The sequence below is a fragment of the Antedon bifida genome, chromosome 8, assembly GCF_963402885.1.
Source record: "Antedon bifida chromosome 8, ecAntBifi1.1, whole genome shotgun sequence".
In the NCBI taxonomy this organism is placed as follows: domain Eukaryota; kingdom Metazoa; phylum Echinodermata; class Crinoidea; order Comatulida; family Antedonidae; genus Antedon; species Antedon bifida.
The window spans coordinates 5,778,364-5,797,456 of NC_136233.1; the positions used below are offsets into that span (position 1 = coordinate 5,778,364).

General features: G+C 30.9%; 1 long non-coding RNA gene across 1 annotated transcript; it reads right to left on the reverse strand.

Annotated features, from left to right (window-relative positions):
• Window positions 1–1,713: 1,713 nt before the first annotated feature.
• Window positions 1,714–5,320, reverse strand: LOC144849992 (uncharacterized). Its single transcript, XR_013614034.1, has 3 exons — window positions 5,078–5,320; window positions 3,483–3,696; window positions 1,714–3,025 (listed from the first exon to the last, which is right to left on the reverse strand). It is a non-coding gene; the product is annotated as an uncharacterized LOC144849992 (long non-coding RNA).
• Window positions 5,321–19,093: the final 13,773 nt, after the last annotated feature.

A 19,093-nucleotide genomic window follows, 5' to 3' on the forward strand; every position in this document is an offset into this window, starting at 1 on the left:
TGTGTATAGGCCAATGGCATTAATGTTTTTCTCAAAGTAAATTAGCCTGAAAATGCCATATTTAGACACATAATTCATTGATTTCTGATATTCTGTACTTGTGTATGCATTACTAAAATAGTAGTTATTTTATTACTTTTATAATGTATGTATAAACATTTATTCATTTTTTTTTACATTTTTAAATTTAAAAATTATTAAAATACCTATCTACCTTTCTGTTATTGTTACTATTATAATATTTTTTGAGGCAGATTGATTTCAATAAAAAAAATTTAAAACAATTAATTTGACTTATACTGTACTATGTTAGTTCAGGAGATGAAGTGTGTGTGGGCAGAATCTGGTGTGTTGGTGATGTGAGGTGTATTTTTGTCACTTTAAGACCTAAATTAGATGTTTTCTGAAGAAAAGAAGTAAGCGGATAGGCTTTCAAACAACTTCAAGAAGATTCACACAGAAATAATTACTTCCCAATAAAATAGTATGTAACAGTTTATATTACAGTACGTTGAATAAACTCGAGCGGAAAAATAACACACATAAAAAAACATTCATTTTCTTGTCGAAAAGCGCCCTCTCTAGTTTTCTATTAATTTATTAATAATTATTATTAATTAATGAGTAATATAAACATATTTTTAACATTTAATGCTTGAAGCTGATTCTACTCATAACAAAGTTTCATACCTCCAAATTTCATGAACGTATTCAAAGCACTTCAATAAATATCACATTGAACATTAAAAATTAGGGTTATGATAGAATTTTGCTTAAAAACATATACAAAAAACATCGATAAAAAATACTTTTCGAATTTAAAAACATTTGAAACTTTTTTAATATGTTCAATATAGGTTGCTCTATTCACAGAAACAAAATTTCATTCATGAACGTTTTTTTTTCGTTGTTTTTTCAAAATCGTTATTAGGTTTAAAAAATGCGTTGGAGTTGTATGATCTTTCATAAGTGTACATTTTGTAAAAACGTAAATTTAAAAAATCAGTGATATGGCTCGATATTTATTTATTTTTTGCAATATGGATGGAGCAACCTATATTGAACATTTCTACCAAGTATCAAATGTTTTTGAATACGAAAAATATTTTTTATCGATGTTTTTTGTATATGTTTTTAAGCAAAATTCTATCATAACCCTAATTTTTAATGTTCAATGTGATATTTATTGAAGTGCTTTGAATACGTTGATGAAATTTGGAGGTATGAAACTTTGTTAGGAGTAGAATAAGCTTCAAGCAATAAATGTTAAAAATATGTTTATATTACTCATTAATTAATAATAATTATTAATAAATTAATAGAAAACTAGAGAGGGCGCTTTTCGACAAGAAAATGAATGTTTTTTTATGTGTGTTATTTTTCCGCTCGAGTTTATTCAATGTACTGTAATATACACTGTTACATACTATTTTATTTGGAAGTAATTATTTATGTGTGAATCTTCTTGAAGTTGTTTGAAAGCCTATCCTATTACTTCTTTTCTTCAGAAAACATCTAATTTAGGACTTAAAGTGACAAAAATACACCTCACATCACCAACCTCCAACACACCGGATTCTGCCCACACACACTTCATCTTCTGAACTAACATAGTACACTATAAGTCAAATTAATTGTTTTAAATTTTTTTTATTGAAATCAATCTGCCTCAAAAAATATTATAATAGTAACAATAACAGAAAGGAGATAGGTATTTTAATAATTTTTAAATTAAAAAATGTAAAAAAAAAAATGAATAAATGTTTATACATACATTATAAAAGTAATAAAATAACTACTATTTTAGTAATGCATACACAAGTACAGAATATCAGAAATCAATGAATTATGTGTCTAAATATGGCATTATTAGGCTAATTTGCTTTGAGAAAAACATTAATGCCATTGGCCTATACAAAAATCTAATGGAATTAGACAAAATAGTTACATAAACAATTAATACTAATATTGGTAGGCATAAAATAATAGTGTATATAAACTTTCCTTAAATATAAACAGTATAGGGCCTTACCAATTTATTTAATACATAATATATGAACTATATTACCACAAAATAAATATAAATGAATTTATAAGGACATGATGATTATCAAAAATAGTCAATATAATTTAATATTATGTTCATATTATTATAATTATTATATCATAAAGATTTTCAAAAACATAGTTTGGTAACATTTATTTTCTGTTAGATATCAGACCTTTAATATTTGGAAATAACCTATAATAACTATAAAACATTCTTCTTTTCAACGCAGTATGCATATGTAGATACAGTACACCTATAGTGTAAGAACACAATTTCAATAATTTCTTTGTTAGTTATCAACCTAGGGGTTAAGTTATTAGGAAAACATTGGTTTATTTTTTATATAAATTATATGTACAGAAATTCGTTTTTCTAGCCTCAGATCATTCCTGAAGTTAGACATAAATCACCCAAATTAGTATTAAGTAATGGATATTAGATGAAGTACAGTACAAATACATGTTTCAGGAGGATACTTTATGTTAAAGGATGATAATTAGTTTAAATTTTACCCCGGTGGAATTTATTCAATTACCAGGTTGAAGTATGGTGGAAGCACTATTATATAGCAGAATAATGTAGAACACAGTCAGTTCTAACAAGGTTAGAGGTGTGCCACAATTTGACTTTTTCAATAGTAAACTCATTACCAGCATTATAAATACAATTTTAAAAAGATGAGAATGCAAGTAAATATTAGATTCTTAGTCCTCATTATGCACAATGATTTTCTACTATCACATATTAAAATATAAAACAATCATATAGCCTTTAATGAATTTACATGGAGGTCTATCCAAATAAATTTAAATAAAAGGATCGTAATATGTCTTTGTCTCCAATTCGTGGAAAATGAAGTTAGGATTCCATCATTTCAACAATAAAAAATATTTAAAATATCCTGCCAGTTTGCGTTCAAGAGTACAACCTGCTTAGTTTTTAATACGAGTACTGCTTTCTCTACACATAACTTTTCTGAAAAAAAAAAAAATCTCTGTAATAATTACTTTAATTACTGTAATAATCTAGGCGTAGATTATGTTGACCGGGCCAGTGACAGGACGATCGACTGTACTACCATAAGTCCTCTAGGTGGATACAATTTATTTCTTGTCTACAAAGTGTACAGTAGTATGCTAATTAGGTAGTTGGAGTAGTTTAGAGAGATACATCTATTTATAAGAGAGTACTGTATTTATCAAACTATCTGTGTTGGCCACCTTTGTATTTTTAGATATAATACCAATAGGTACCATGTATTGGGATGCAATTTAACAGTTATGAATAAAAAGCTGTGAAATATAAAATTATTAATTGAAAAAGAAAATTTAGGGTGATCATCCCAGTATTTAAAGTCTAAATTTGATACAACAATAGGCATAAACGATTTTTAAATTAACATGTATAAAAGCAAATTGAAAGCCCTACATACTCTGTATTTGGAGGAAATAAGCATAAGAGCAAATAAAGTCTTGACCACAGGGTGTAATTCACTATTTTAAATCAGTAGTATGGCTGTACTTATGTGTTGGACCATACTGTAATGTGGTCCAGGTTGACGGGCCAGGAATGATGGTAGTACCAGTATACCGTGTACTGTAGTTTAGCCTCAAGAAAATACTGATGATTCAGTATGATAATTTGTGCTGTGAAAGACAAAATTGTTGAATTGTGAAGAAAATATTGTAAAATATAACAAGGAAATTATAGTTTTATACTATAGTATAATTAAGGGGTAACCGTATATGATATAATAATAATAATAAATGCAATGGCAATTACTAATATTATGTATACAATATTACAGTTAAATTCATATATTATTTTATTATGATAAGGAAATCTGTTTTAGAATGACAAAAAGCCGTCCCAACCCAGATTTGAACCAAGCTATCAATAAAGCTATAAACAGAATACCATTATTGTAGCCGGACTTGGTAGCGTAGACCTACTCTACTAGGCCTAGTAAGATTAGCAAGAAGGATACAGGTCAACCCGTACCCATGCCAACTCGTACCCAACATTTTGGCTCACTCATACCCTCATGGGCTGGCTCGTACTCATCATGGGCTGGCCCGTACCTATGTTTAATGCTATTAAAAGTATATTTATATTCATTAAAAAGATTCATTCGGTTGGTATTCCAAATAAAATATAATAGTTAATTATATCTCAACAGTAACAGTAATAGTAATGGTAAATAAAATAATCGTTATTTACTAATATTACTATTACGGTTGAGATATAATTAACTATTATATTTTATATTTATATTACATATGGGTTAGCCCAGGGTACGAGTTGACCAATTATTTGGGTACGAGTTAGCTAAGTTGGATGGCATGGGTACGGGTTTACCAGCACCCTAGCTAGAAGAATACGGATACGGGTCAACATGTACCAATTCCAACCCGGGCGTACCCATCATGGATGGGCTAGAATACTACTTACAGGTTAGGTTAGCCTAGCTTGGCTAACCCACCTCACCTCTCACATTTCCTGAAAAATAGGCCGAAAACGCGACCGAAATTACTACTCGAGCCCTAGGCCTACTTAATTTAAAATGAACTCTAGGCTAGGCCTAGCTAGTAGTAGTAGTGATGCGTAGTAGGCTAACACCGCTGGCTCTACGAGACCTTTTAATGCTCATATGATGGCTTTTTTTTGGGCGTACCCAATGCGATGGGGCGACTTTGTATTGGGCGACTTTGCGATGGGGCGACTTTGCGATGGGGCGACTTTGCGATGGGGCGACTTTGCGATGGGGCGACTTTGCGATGGGGCGACTTGACTGGATTCCTGTAGGCCTATGCCTTCTAGGCCAGATTTCCCATTCCCGCAGACCTATAGCCTATGTTCTTCTAGTAAGGCTAGTGGTTGTACCCTGGTCGACTCGTACCATGCCAACTCATACTTAACCTGAGTGTAGTAGGCCTAGCCTCTACGATATTGAGTATGCCCTGCTAAAAAGGTAGATGAGCTACTAAACTAATTACGTAATTCGTATAATCAATAACAATAACTGACTAGAAGGCCAAAAAGCAGAGGAAAACGCCTATCCATTCTTGCATGGCAATACGATAAACCTGCTACTATTCTGGTTGCCGAGTGGATTTTATATTGAATACACTATTATAACGTTACAAATTGTCTCTAGATAGGAACCTAATGACAGCGATATCGTGTATTAAAAGTACTTAATACAGTCAGACAGGTCTCTGGCAGACTGTCGACAGTCTTCCACACTGAGTGTACTAACAGCTACAGAATCGGGTGATTTCTTGATGAGGTCAGCTCTAACACTTTCAAGAAATTATAATTTTTAATTCCATTTATGTGTCACCCTATTCCATGGTTGCTTTTATGACACCATCAACCCGTTGGCGGAAAACTGTATCGCTGAATGATTTCATCCACGGGTGAAACATTCTCTTGGGTAATATTTTGACACCTGTCGCATGGAAGGAATACACCAATTTGCTTGAACGTGACACGCGCCTACCGATCGATATATTGGTCGTGCGTTGAGTGGTTTTCTGGCATTTTCTCTGTATATTGCCCACCATGAAAGTAATTCAAAGTTGATATTCATCAGCGCAACTGAAATAAATACCGCTAGGCCTAAAATGCCCGCTCGGCAAGAATGAATACAATAAACTATATACGAATTAGAAAAATTACCTTGTTAAAACTTTTCTTTTTTATAGAATCTGAACATGGAGTTTGATTTGTCGCAACACCTGTATGCCTTCCGTTTGTAATAATTGTATAGGCCTATAAACCACACAGTATCTACTTCAATAAACATATTTTTCTGTCGCAAATACTTGTTTTCAAAATTGTTACGACTGTATTTTTTTAATTTCAGATTTGTTGATACATATTTACCTAATGTGTCATTAGAATTTGAATACATGTACATTTTACCTATAATGGTGAAAGAACATTTTCTCGGTCAATGAGCCGATCCAGTGTTAATTCAGGGCTATTTCAGTATGTTTACCACTGATAACTGTTTCCCATTATTTAGCCTATGCCTTTGCAATTAGTCGGTTCGCAAATGTTTTATAGGTTTTTATAACATTTAAACTCCCATTTCTATTGTATTGCTTATAATCTCGATCTTGTTCTTGTAATTTTTAGTCGCGTGCAAACGCGACTCTACAGCTCACTGTGTCGGTCGGTTGGTTGGTCGGTCGGTAAACATTAACTCAAATTTGAGCACGCGACTGCAGCCTATGGCCTTGTTCTTGTATATTGTTGTGTTAATAAAATTGGTTAATTAACATGATGCCAAATGAATGAATGAATATACTGTATACCTTTATAAGTGTTTTAAGTACGCCTTGCCGGTTAATTCAAAGACATCTTTTAGACTGAATTTTACTTGACTCAACAAACAATAACAATTAAATAAATGGGATATGAGTCGGGAAATTTCACATCAGCTAAAATATTTTCAAACAATTCGTAGTTAATTAATTCGACGTAATTTGTGAACCATTTGATTGGTGAGATTTAACGATCGTAAAGTTTAACCCCACCTCCCCCTCCCCCACTCTTTCCTGTAACAGGCTTTATTACCTTTTTACCTAGGCATATAACTTACTCAAACATATAGGCCTAACAAGTAGGCATTTCTAATGATTCCAGAACAACATCCACATCGAGTGCAGAACTGCACCAACCGAGGGCAAAGATCTGAAGCTCATCATCCGGGATAACAATGACCACGACGAAATATACGCCGATGATTCAGTAATGTACAATTGGGATCTAGAACAACTTGCTACAATCATAAAACTACTCAATGAAGTCTTCACAATAATACTAAATGATACAAATACGATTAAATGATGTTGTTATTAAAGTATCATACAACAAAAATATTAGATGGACTTTCAAATTTATTTTCTATAGAAGGATCGGGGTCGTGTTACACTATCACAATGACACAATGTCCATGTTACGTCATCATGACGTTAAGTGTTGTATTCTCTTCATAGTATCTACTTTGGATGAAAGTTGATCTGTTCTTTTCTTAAAATAGACAAAGAGGGATGAAAACAATATCATACTCATGTGACTGTTTTGAATCATTTATTAAACATTTACCAACTGTTTCGAATTATGTTTAAAAATGTATATTATAAATATATTATAAACTTACCAACAATTTATATGCATACGTACTCATATACTCATATTATGATGTCATTAAAAAGAATTTATATTTTAATAAAATAGACTATTATACAAGAATACACAAAAATAGACTGCACAATAACCTGCTTCGGTAAGGAAACTTTTAGTTACTTATTATAAACTTATGATATTGTAAAAGTTTTTAAACAATAACAGCAACAACAACAACAACAACGGGAAATCAGGAACAGACGTCATCGTCTATCACATAATGATTAACCTGCTTAGGCAGTACCTAATCAGATTGGTTAGTTCTTGATAACTTGTTTATGCAATAATAACAATGACGAACTTTAGTAAATTGGATATTTCTTAATGGTTGCGTTTAAATTCCTGAATGTGTTTCGTCAGTTTGCACAGTTAAAGAAATCATCTTGTTAGAATTACTCATGCGCACCAAGTCAATTTCGTTGCGAACAAAGCCATTTTTTGGTGGTCACAAGAGACCAAAATTCAAGTATTGTACGGCAAGAGGTTGCATCGGTCGAGTGATGTCGTTAAAACTATCAGATTAGGCGGTTTTTGCTGAAAGCACGGCGTATTCTCTGCTAATTAGTATCCGTATAATTTCAATGAATGTTGAGTGCAGACAAAATACGTTAGTCCGTAATTTCATGCATTCTGAGATAAAGTATGTTGATGGTAAATAAACAACGTTTGCAATGCAGGCCTATTTTAACATACATTTTGTAAGATATAAAACTTATTTTTAAAAAAGCATTATTACTAATTAGTAGGCATACAAGGCACGTCTCTAATGGTATTTTGATTGTTATGTGACAATTGTATTATTGATTTTATTACGGCATCTGCCCTTTGCTAGTAGAAAACTATTATTTAAAAAAATTTTTAAATAGATTATATTAACATGAATAAATCAACCTAAACAATATTTAGGCTTACTTTCTTCTCCAAATTAGTTAATATTTGTGTTCAAAACCACACTATTCACCTGTCTAGGTTCTAGACTGTAGGCCTTTCGACTTAATATTGGCAAAAAGATAAATGTTTTGGCACACATGGCGTTTCATACGTATATTGCAACTAAGACTAATGCCTTTTTTATTAGCGAATATTATTATATACTATTCGCGCGAATCGAACATTCCTGAGTTACGTATTTTTGCACGTCACAAAAATTAGATGAAAAATAATAACATGCATGCACATTTAAGTTTTTATCTTCCAACCTTACGCATGCGTATAAGCTGACGCTTTCGATTCGCGCGAATAAATTTGTCTAGTGGAACCGGCTTAAAAAAGACATTAACTACAAACTTGGGGCATAACACACCACACTTTTCATTAAAGATTAAAAACGACTTCTCGACATCGAACTTTAGAAAGCTCAACAAGGTTACATGGCTTAGGCCTACACAATTCACTAGTTGCTTTCTTTATTTAATTTCTTTCACAATAAACTTCCTCCTGTAATGTCCAGTCGTTTTGAAATCAAACAAATAATTCACAAATATAACCTACGTAACACAGGCATCCCTTCATTACGGTACTCTACATTCCTCGTGTAAATGTATTTCTGTGTATCTGACCAAAAGTTATGGAACAATATTAATACTAAATTTTAAAATAGTATATCTCTTCCTGTTTCCGTAAACACATTAAGAGATAGGCCAACTATATTTCTCAATACAGTGAACTTAACTTGTAAGCCGATGTGATTGTGTTTATTGATTTTCTTTTTTTACGGTTTAGGCCCTATATACTTTTTAAACTTAATTTATGATTTTCTTTAAACTGGTATATCACCTTTTTTTATGGACTTGAGCCGGTTTGGCATGTACTTTTTCTTTAAATATAGTTATGTTATTCCTTAAATAGAATCTATTTAGTTTGCTTTGTTCTTTTGTTGAAAAATTATGTATTAAAAAATCCAGGATTTTCGTCTATGGAGTTCTCATCCAATTTAAAACTAATGAAAATAATACAGAATAACATAACTGTTAAAAAATACTTTTTTGTGGGTCAATTGGTATTAATAATAATAGGCTCTATGAGTGTCCCGTGCGGGAAAAATATAGATGAACCTGATCGATTAAAATTATATCCAAACAATCAGTATCAATGATCAATTTACTTTGTCTAAATTGTGATACATCGAAATGTAACGGTGTATTGACCTTATTTTTTATTCTCTTTTGTGGGGGCGGCCCACATCTATTGCACATATGATAAACAATAATAATAACAATAAGATAAACGTTATATCTGTCTATCTATCTATCAATAAATATTTAAGTGATATTACACAGTCAAGATTTATATTACAGAGCTAAAACGATATAAAGATTGACATTCAGTATTAAAAATTGAGATTCGGTATAATGATAAAATGGTATATTGCATTATAAGATTGTGCTTTGTTTGAGTACTTTGATAAAAATGTTATAGTTTTACATTGATAAAGACATTTTGAACATAATAATTGCTTTCATTAATTACATGAGTTATATGATAAAATAAACTAATATTTGCAAAGCTAAACCCAAACCAAAGTAAGGGGATACGCGCTCGTCGCTAGCCAGGTTTATTTTTATAGTTCTAGTTTAAGTCCTGGCTAGCACCAGTTGTGTCTCGGTCATCCCGGACTCGGGCGCCTCATAGAAAACAATAATATAATAATGGTGGTAAACTAACAATTAATCCGAACTCAAGAAAATATATACGGTACGTTTATGTTTATTCTTATGTGTATTTCTTAATTTAATTTAATTGTATTGATTATTTTTCTTTTTAGATAATTGATTCAAGAAGTTTTTCTTTAACGTCATTCCATTGTCTTTCTGCTTTGTTTAGATTACATAAGTATTCATTTGAAATTAAATTTTTTAGTTCTATCTTAAATAAATTCCAAGTGATAATCCAATCTTACGTTTGCTTGTTTTATATATAATGCAAGATTTGTAAATACTAAATGTAAATAAAGAAATTAGTTGATTAACAAGCGTGTGCTGAGTTCCTATGGCATGTCTGACCATTCAGGGAAACCTGGCCGTAGTGTTTCATTAGTCGGAATACATTTAACAATCAGTTTTAAAATGTTATATATTAAAAGAAAACAAAATTTAAATCATATTTAATTATTGCTAAATATCAATGCCTTGTGTTGGAATTTTATTTTGATGATTTCATTGCATGCTGTGACAAAAATAGATACTCGAATTAAGAAGAATAGAAGATCAGGTGCATCAGATTCCAGCAATTGAGATATTAAATGAATAATATGCCTATAGTATATAGCACTTCAGTCAAATGACGGCATCACCCTAAAGAACAGCTTTAACTCAACATGCACTTCTCGCTACATTGGACGACACAAAACCTGATGAGCAACACTTGATAGTCTGTTCAGTTATTTAGTTATGAATAAGGATCATAGAGAAGTCAGTCACGTGGGAATACTACGTTATTATGAATCATAAAACACAAAAATAACTTAATAGTATAAAGCTATTTTGTTTTCGTTGTTTGTTTGTTACTTAAAAAAATCCACTATCGATTCTTACACATTTAATAGTAGACCTATACAAGAAAGCATTTATGTTTTTGTGAAAATGAAAATTCAATACGTATATGCGAATGTCAGTAGCCTACATTGCATTCAAGTACATTCTTTAAATCGTATATATTAAAAATATATTGACAAATTGAATAATCATAATAATAGTAATGATAATAGTTAACATTTTCGAATAAAAATGTGCCGGCTTGTTTCCACTTGTAGAGTGTTTTGCTCAATGATTTCAGACATTTTGTGAACCGTGGATTGTAAACATTCATCAATATCGACTCTCAAACGCCTCGTTTATCTTTTGCAACTATTATTCACATTAGAAATAGACAGTTTATGGAAAGCTTGGCCCAACCAAGCATTACTTCAGCGACAGATAATAAATGAATTTCGCATACACTCGTGAATGATGTCAAATATTGTTACAGAGGCTGTGTTTCACTAACAGAATTAACATTCTGCTTCTAAACTTGATTAGGCGCTGTTAGGTTTTTCTTCTTGGTTAATTATACATAAACGGTGCAGTAAATAACTGGATTAACTAAATTGAAAAACAAAATTAATTCTACTTTGGTATACTGGCGATTGCGATATGCGTTTGAGTTCAAATTATGGACATATACATCTGGGCAGGTTATTTGTCGACAACATGAAATTATTTTGATATGCGATTGTTGAGCCACGAGACACGATACTTCGTAGACTAACGGTTAATTAACTGACCATATGTCAGCCTTTTATTCACTGATACAGGTTAAAAATATTTCAATTTTAGTTTAAAATTTGAGTGTGATTTAATATAAACGTAATCAGCAACAGTGAATAATAATGATCACCTCACATACATTAGAAATTCACACGTTTCATATGAATATAGATCTCATTATCTAAGCATAATACGAAAATCTTGTATAATATTGAAGAAGAATGATAGGCCTATTCCTACTGGAAATTAACGTACCGTAATACATTGGAAATTATTACGCAAAATTTATGAAATTAAACTTAAAAACTTGCTACGCTATGGTGTTTTAATGGAATGTATACTATAGAAAGCCTTGTAGGTTGTAGGGCCTATCTCTGAAATGAAAAAAAAATAATAAAACTAAACCATATTAAAAACAATTATGTTACAGAAAAATTAAATTATTAGGCCTCATCATCATTACAAATTTGTCAAGGCCATAATATTGAATTAGTTTAATAATAGATTAAAACGCATAACATAACCTAGTCTTGAATATTACATCCACATAGGTTTATATATTTGAAAGGTAATTGATGTGATTTGCATAACTCAAAAATAGTTTATTTCTTTTTAATAGGAATATAATTATATGTATTCTTTGAATATGTATTTTTTTTTGTTTCAGAACGAAAGCTCATTGCACGTGATGATTAATCGTCCAGTAATATTGGACGTAATAATAATAATAACACAATAGCAGATGGTTAAATATTTAAGACACTACCATTATAATTAGACTGTGAATACAAAGGCAAATTATCTCAACATGTCGTCTTATTATCTATACCATCGTTGGCTAATACTAAACAAAATATCGTACATTTCAATCCAAAAGTGATTATATTTACATGTATAGTATTGATTAAAAATATCGATCAAAATGATTACCAATTAGTTGGTTGGTGCCAAGTTTAAGGCATGTGTTATGAAAACCCTATTAGGAAAGGATAACATGTTCTTACCATTTTTATTACTGTACCAGATTAGCCCGAATGTCGTTAAAACCGGTATCATGGACAATAATTTTTGAGAGACCAAATGTTTTAAAGTATTAACAAAACTATTCTGCATATAATATTTTTATAGTCTATCAAAATAAAGTTTGCTATCAAAGAAGCACGGACGCCGCATAATAATATGTAAATAGGCCTACAATTTGGGAACATTTTGTTAGAATGGATATATTTATTTATTTCGTGTATGTAATACTGTAGCTTTATTATTTATCATTTTTGAAATATTGGACGCATGTTCGTTCTGTGTCAACACTTGGAAGCGAGCGAACCATGACGTCACACTTCACTGATCCTAAAGGATATTTAAATGCAACATTATTATTTCCTTATATGGAAACTACTATTTAAAACACCCAACCACAATTATGCTAATCTGTAATTTGACATTACACTTGTTGGCTTAAAATTATGTAACCGATCAGAATAAAATTGCCATCATTATTGAAATGAGTATGGACAAATTGATGGTAATTTCGTGATATTATAATGTGCTTTTAGTGGGTGTACGGCGTATGCCTACTACTGTACTTAAACTTGAAAATGGTACAATGTGAGGAAATTTATATTAGTAATCAACCGAAGAACGGATTTTACCGTTATTTATATTTAACAATTTCGTTCGCACTGTACAATAATGGTCGCGTGCTGGTTCCCTTGGGTATACAATTTGAGATAAAACAGATCACTTAAAAAAAAAACCTACTCCAGTTTCTTGATTTTGACCTTACTAAGTCTAAAAAGATGTATGAAATATGTCCTTGCTGGGTACATATTTTTCAGTTTACATATTATGTACATTTGTTGTAGGCCTAGGCCTGGTCCCAACAGTTTGTCTTGTTAGTTCCAAGGAGTAATTGAGGTTACACGTGTAATTTAGTTTAAAGTCCGAACACAGCCTAAGTAATACAATAATAATATTCCAATAAATTTACAACTGACAAATATCTTGTAATAAACATTGTAGTGGGCCTACTGTATTTAAACAGCAACATAACCATTAGGACTCTTTTGTTCTATGATGTTTACGAATTGAACCACAATCTCACATTTTTAACACTCATAATTTAGTAAAATGAGATTAAAAATGCTCACATAAAGACGCTTAGTGTAAATATGAGCGGCCACGTACCTTTAAGCTTATGCGAAAGGTTTACGGTTCTGTTAGCCTAATTGGATTGTTGTGTTCATTCAGGGGTTATGAAGATGAAATAAACACCAGCCTCAATTAGCAACTACGTCATTCGAATTGATAATATACCTTTTAAATAATTCACCGTAAACAGTAATAAAACCTTATCAGACTTGAGGTAAAGAAAATGTCAATGCTCTCGTCTAATACAATTGTTAAAGCAACTATAATTGTGCTTACTTTTAAAGTGGACACATTTCTCTCTCACCATGGTGTAAGTTGAAAACAAAATATTAGAATGTTTTTTATTGACAAAGTACACATAATAAACAGCTTTTTTAATTAAGTTACAGTATACACATAGCCATTTCGTTATAAGCACACACAATATGAAGTTATTTAATATAGAGTTCATTATAAACAACACAATAGTAACTTAATTGTTAAAAGGACAAATACTTGAAGTAGAAGACGAAAAGCCATTTAAAACCTCATTTTTTCATCCTGATTCATTCATTTGCTTTTTATAGAAATTTACAAGAATATTCGTATTATTTTAATCTTAGATTGATAGATCTTTTTGTACATGTTTTATCTATGATCCTATAATATCAATCGTGTCTTAATAACAGTTAATACTCAATAAAAAATAATAATGAATAATAAAATATCAGGATAAGCGTGAAAACTAGTAAACAACACATTTCATATTACCTTACCTTATATTTTTCCATACATAGAAGTTTTAGAAGTTAACACTAAACCTAAAACACTTATCTGATAATAACAACAAGTAAAGAACCTTCATTTGCGTAATAATACATTTTAAAACTGCAAGATGTCAACGAAATATAATGTTGTTATATTAGTAGGTATTATTAATAAATAAATAAATAAATTTCATAGTGAATTATTCCTTACATCACATTTACACTATCAATGTTTCTTTTGTCCAAAAGTTTGTAGAATTTGATGAAATGATCTATTGAAACATTTTACAATGGCAAAAACATTCCGATCAATATCTAATCTGGTGAATAAATATTAGTTTAAAAGTACCAATCAAAATTTGCGATTAAGATGAGTGTTTCTGTACTAAAACTAATAGAAATTAATTAAACTCTTCGATATCTTAAAAATCAATAGGCCAAGTATTTATTCAGGAGGAATCAGTGGTGAATGAAGTTTCCACTACATCGTGAGAATTAACTAAGAGAAATCAGATCTAAACACAATTTAAATTTCTTTTTATCTTAGTTTTCTCGTGTGGAATAAACTTATACTAAGTACCAATAATCCAATCGAATTTATTTTTTCCCAGCGACTAAAGGATTTAGACGCGTTTATCCCCACGCTTTCTCACGCATTTAATGCGTCTGTAGGCACATTAATAGGAAAGACCACCACAGCTCAAGATTTCAGATTAAGTCTATGTTTAACTCTCTAATAGCAGTTGAAATAAATTAATTTGCTGGAAATGTGATATTTGAGTGTGTGTATTTCACGCACGTTTCGTTACATGTAATAGCATACAATATGAAGTATGCTTTTTAAAAAACGTCCATTCACATCGACAATGCAAGCTTCATTAAGTTAATACACAGCCTGAAGGCGACGAGCTCTATGAATTTGATTTTCTCATATGTATCAGATAGACCTTGCTTAGTTATTCGCTATAAGATGTTAGCGCAACTGTCAGGTGAAAAGATACATACGTTCGATCATGTTTGTAGAGTACAGAGAATTATCTTTGTTGACCACCAGCCAAGAACTGATACTTAGGAGTTGGAGTGACAAGATGCCATTATTGTTTGCCTCAGTGTATTATTTGATGCGTAGATTCAAACATTAAACACATCCGTTTTTTAGGTTTGTACAGCTTCTAATAACTACGAAACATGGTCCCATTTGGTTAATTCCAAATCCGTTTGTCATCAAACAACACTCGTTGCTCGATTGTGAATTAATCGAAAGATCGCCAAACTTAGATTTCTAATTCCCGAACGTGTTGACAATAAATTGTGTTCTAAGTTCGTCGTCGTAAATAACTCTTACATGATTATTTTGCCTAATGTAGATGAGTTCATTAACTTCATGAACGATGTCGGTGTTGTTTATCGGCTGCCGGTAACAAATCAGTACATCTACAAAATGAAATGACATTTCATTAAGAATCAAAATGTTACCTACAATTTGGTTCTCTAATTCAAGATTATTACTAATACTATGGCTAATTTACATATATTATACTGGCTCTTTTAATGGTTTAAACTAACCATCACTTGATAAACGAAAGCCGGTCTTCATCCCAAGTGTTTTAATTCAACTTGATTTGTTCAGTGTAACTATTTTAATAAAATATTCATCTCATTGCCAACACCATCGTTACATAACATATAACTTTAAACGCTGCCGACAATCAAGTATAGTGGGGTTTTCAATTTCACATTTTATTACAAAATTGAAATTGGTTCGAGTAGTTCGGGCCCTTGGCACAGAATTTGCAAATAATTTAAGTGTGTGATATATGCATCAATGAATTAAATCTCTAAACATTGTCATCCTTTTATTTTCAAACATAATTCTAGATATTTCCAACAATCATTCAGATTTATCATGTCATTAATTTTAAAAAAAGTTAAAACTTGCCACAAATGTTACCTTAGTTGCATATCATTGTAAATATACCTATCATTATCGTCATTTGCTGTCTCCGATGGGAGAATGTTGATCGTGAGTTAATCTAACAATAGCTAACATGTCTTTACCACCTGTTGGTGCAAATCAGCCTAAAACACTTTAATTATTATGCGCGCTCATTATATTATCATAAAAAAGCATAAACAACCACATTCTGATTAGCTCGAATCAACACAATTGACACAAATTGTATACAACTTGAAATTTATTGGAATAATTAACCATGCCTAAATAATATTATGCATTGCACATACATAGAACCATTAGTAAAATATGTATGACAACGGAATATATCCAGCGACAAATACACTTACAACTCCGTCTATTCCATAGCCCTACATAATTACATTTGAGGGTGGAATTTCCGTGCAACATCTTTCATTTTATTTGCTAATTTTATCTACAAATTGTAACATTAGGCAGTTTTGAAGAGTTTACAGTTCAATTCATAAATAATTATTTTACTCTTTTGGATTATATTTATTTATTGGGATACAAATTAACACAAATCTTGTTCTATTCAGAGGTTACTTTTATGTTGAGATTGGTCTTGATTTCTGTCATTTCGTTCTGATCAACTTTTTGTTAAATACAAATTAGTTATTAGACAGACTTTTGTCTGTGTACCCTTGTATCATTGTTATTTTTCAATTTAGATCAACGTAAATGCTTTGTATGTTGCACAAGAAATACATTTATAGCAAACGTTTTAAAAGTTAAAAGCTACAATATTGGTTTATGGTCGTATTTCAGTCTACATGTCAACTTGGATGAGTAGAATATTTACGATCAAGTGGGCGCTTCATATCTTGGGCCTAATGGCATGCGCAAGTCACTGACTTGTTTTATTGACATTTTCTGTCGTATACATCTTTCTCTTTGTTTTCACAACAGATATTTTGAATAAGATTATCAGGGAGAGTAAATAACATTTATACATTTAAGTTGAGTGTCTCCACTGAATGCCGGCTGATGTGATGCCAGAACAATCTATATTTGGATGTATGTTTTACTCTATCAATCCATTACTCCTGCAATGGATAAATCATGAATACTATAACCACTTTGCCGGATCACACTGTCAAGCTCGTCCATTCTACTAATGCATATGTCTGAGGCGAGCAAATTAGGCATATACCAAGCGATAAATGCACAAAAACAAACCTACAAAAACAATTTCTAACTAATAGAAATCTGAGTATTTTGAATAATAATTCTACTACAGAACATAACGAACAGAGATTATACAATAGACCGATGAGGCCTACAAAATATATAGAATTCAATAAAGAAAGCATTTTCCATTATGCAATGTCTAAAGATAATGTTTATGAAAATGATCCACATTTTGTAGGTAATGTTTTATTAATAATATTAATAATTATTAGGCCTATCGTTTTATAATTTTGTACAGAAACTTGCACACCAGGTTATAAAAATCAAATGTCGATGATCCGTATTCAGAAAAACCAAAAGCATTAATGTACAAAATCATTATTATAATGGCTGCCTAATCAATAATGAGTTGACAGGAATTTATACTATGTTAATAATCTCAATCGATTTTGTTACATTTCATAACTTCACGTTAAACGTATGTCAACCTGTGGAATACTAAACGCTACAGTAGGCCAGCATTCCAAGACACCTAGCACCTGCAACGGTCCAAAGGCTAACGCTAGCGTATGTATTACGTCAGCATAATTTGTTAGTCACTCATTTCGATAAATAATTCAATTGAATTGAAGCGGTTAGTTTTCGAGAGCGTAATATTTGATGGGAATATATGATGTCATCGTAGGTCGACCGATCGTAGAGCTGTTTAAAAATGTAGTATTTCACACAATTTATTATTTGAGATGCAGTTGATAATCATATTCAAGATATGTCAGAAAAACACTTTCAAACAGAAATTGATCGTGTATATAGTATGTTGTGCTCTGTAAGGTGATTTCTATAACAATATTATCAATAAACTAGTTACCATACGATTGTTGAGAATGATGATTATTAATTGATGTGAAAAACAAAAATGATTATGATGATGACCAGATCAGTAAATGGTGATTATAATGCCTCTTAATATTAGGCCTATAATAAAAAAAATGGCTAACTAACCCAAATCATTCTAATTTTTACTTGCACTAAAACTTTAAGAATCAAAAAAGATTTGAAGCATAAAATTGAGAACTATATGAATTTAGGTCAAAATCTGTTTTTGACAGTTAGTAGATTCGATAGTATGCAATTGAAGTATTTCGGATATACTGAAAACATGACTTGTGCCAGTATCAGTATATTATTAAGAATGTGAAAATTTAGCTGTTTAGATCATTTAGCTTGATTTTATTTCATAGAATTTTTTTAATTTGTATAAGATTTTCAATTATCTGTACAGTAAATTTTTAAATATAAAATATGTATAATTGTGTTCAGTCAATTATTTTATCAACTGTGAACTTATCTTTATCAGTATTGAGTCTATTAATCTTTGTGCCAAACATGTAACTATATATTTTTAAGAATGACATTTATGAACATATTATTCAAAGTGATATTACATAATACATCAGTTTATATTGATTGTGATAGAAGACGTACATAAATACCTAAAGTATATTGTGTTATGTTAATGAAAATGAGGAGAAAGTAAATATAAAAAAAATTAAAAAGTAAAAGTAGTGTTAATTATTAAGCAATGAAGACAAAACACAAA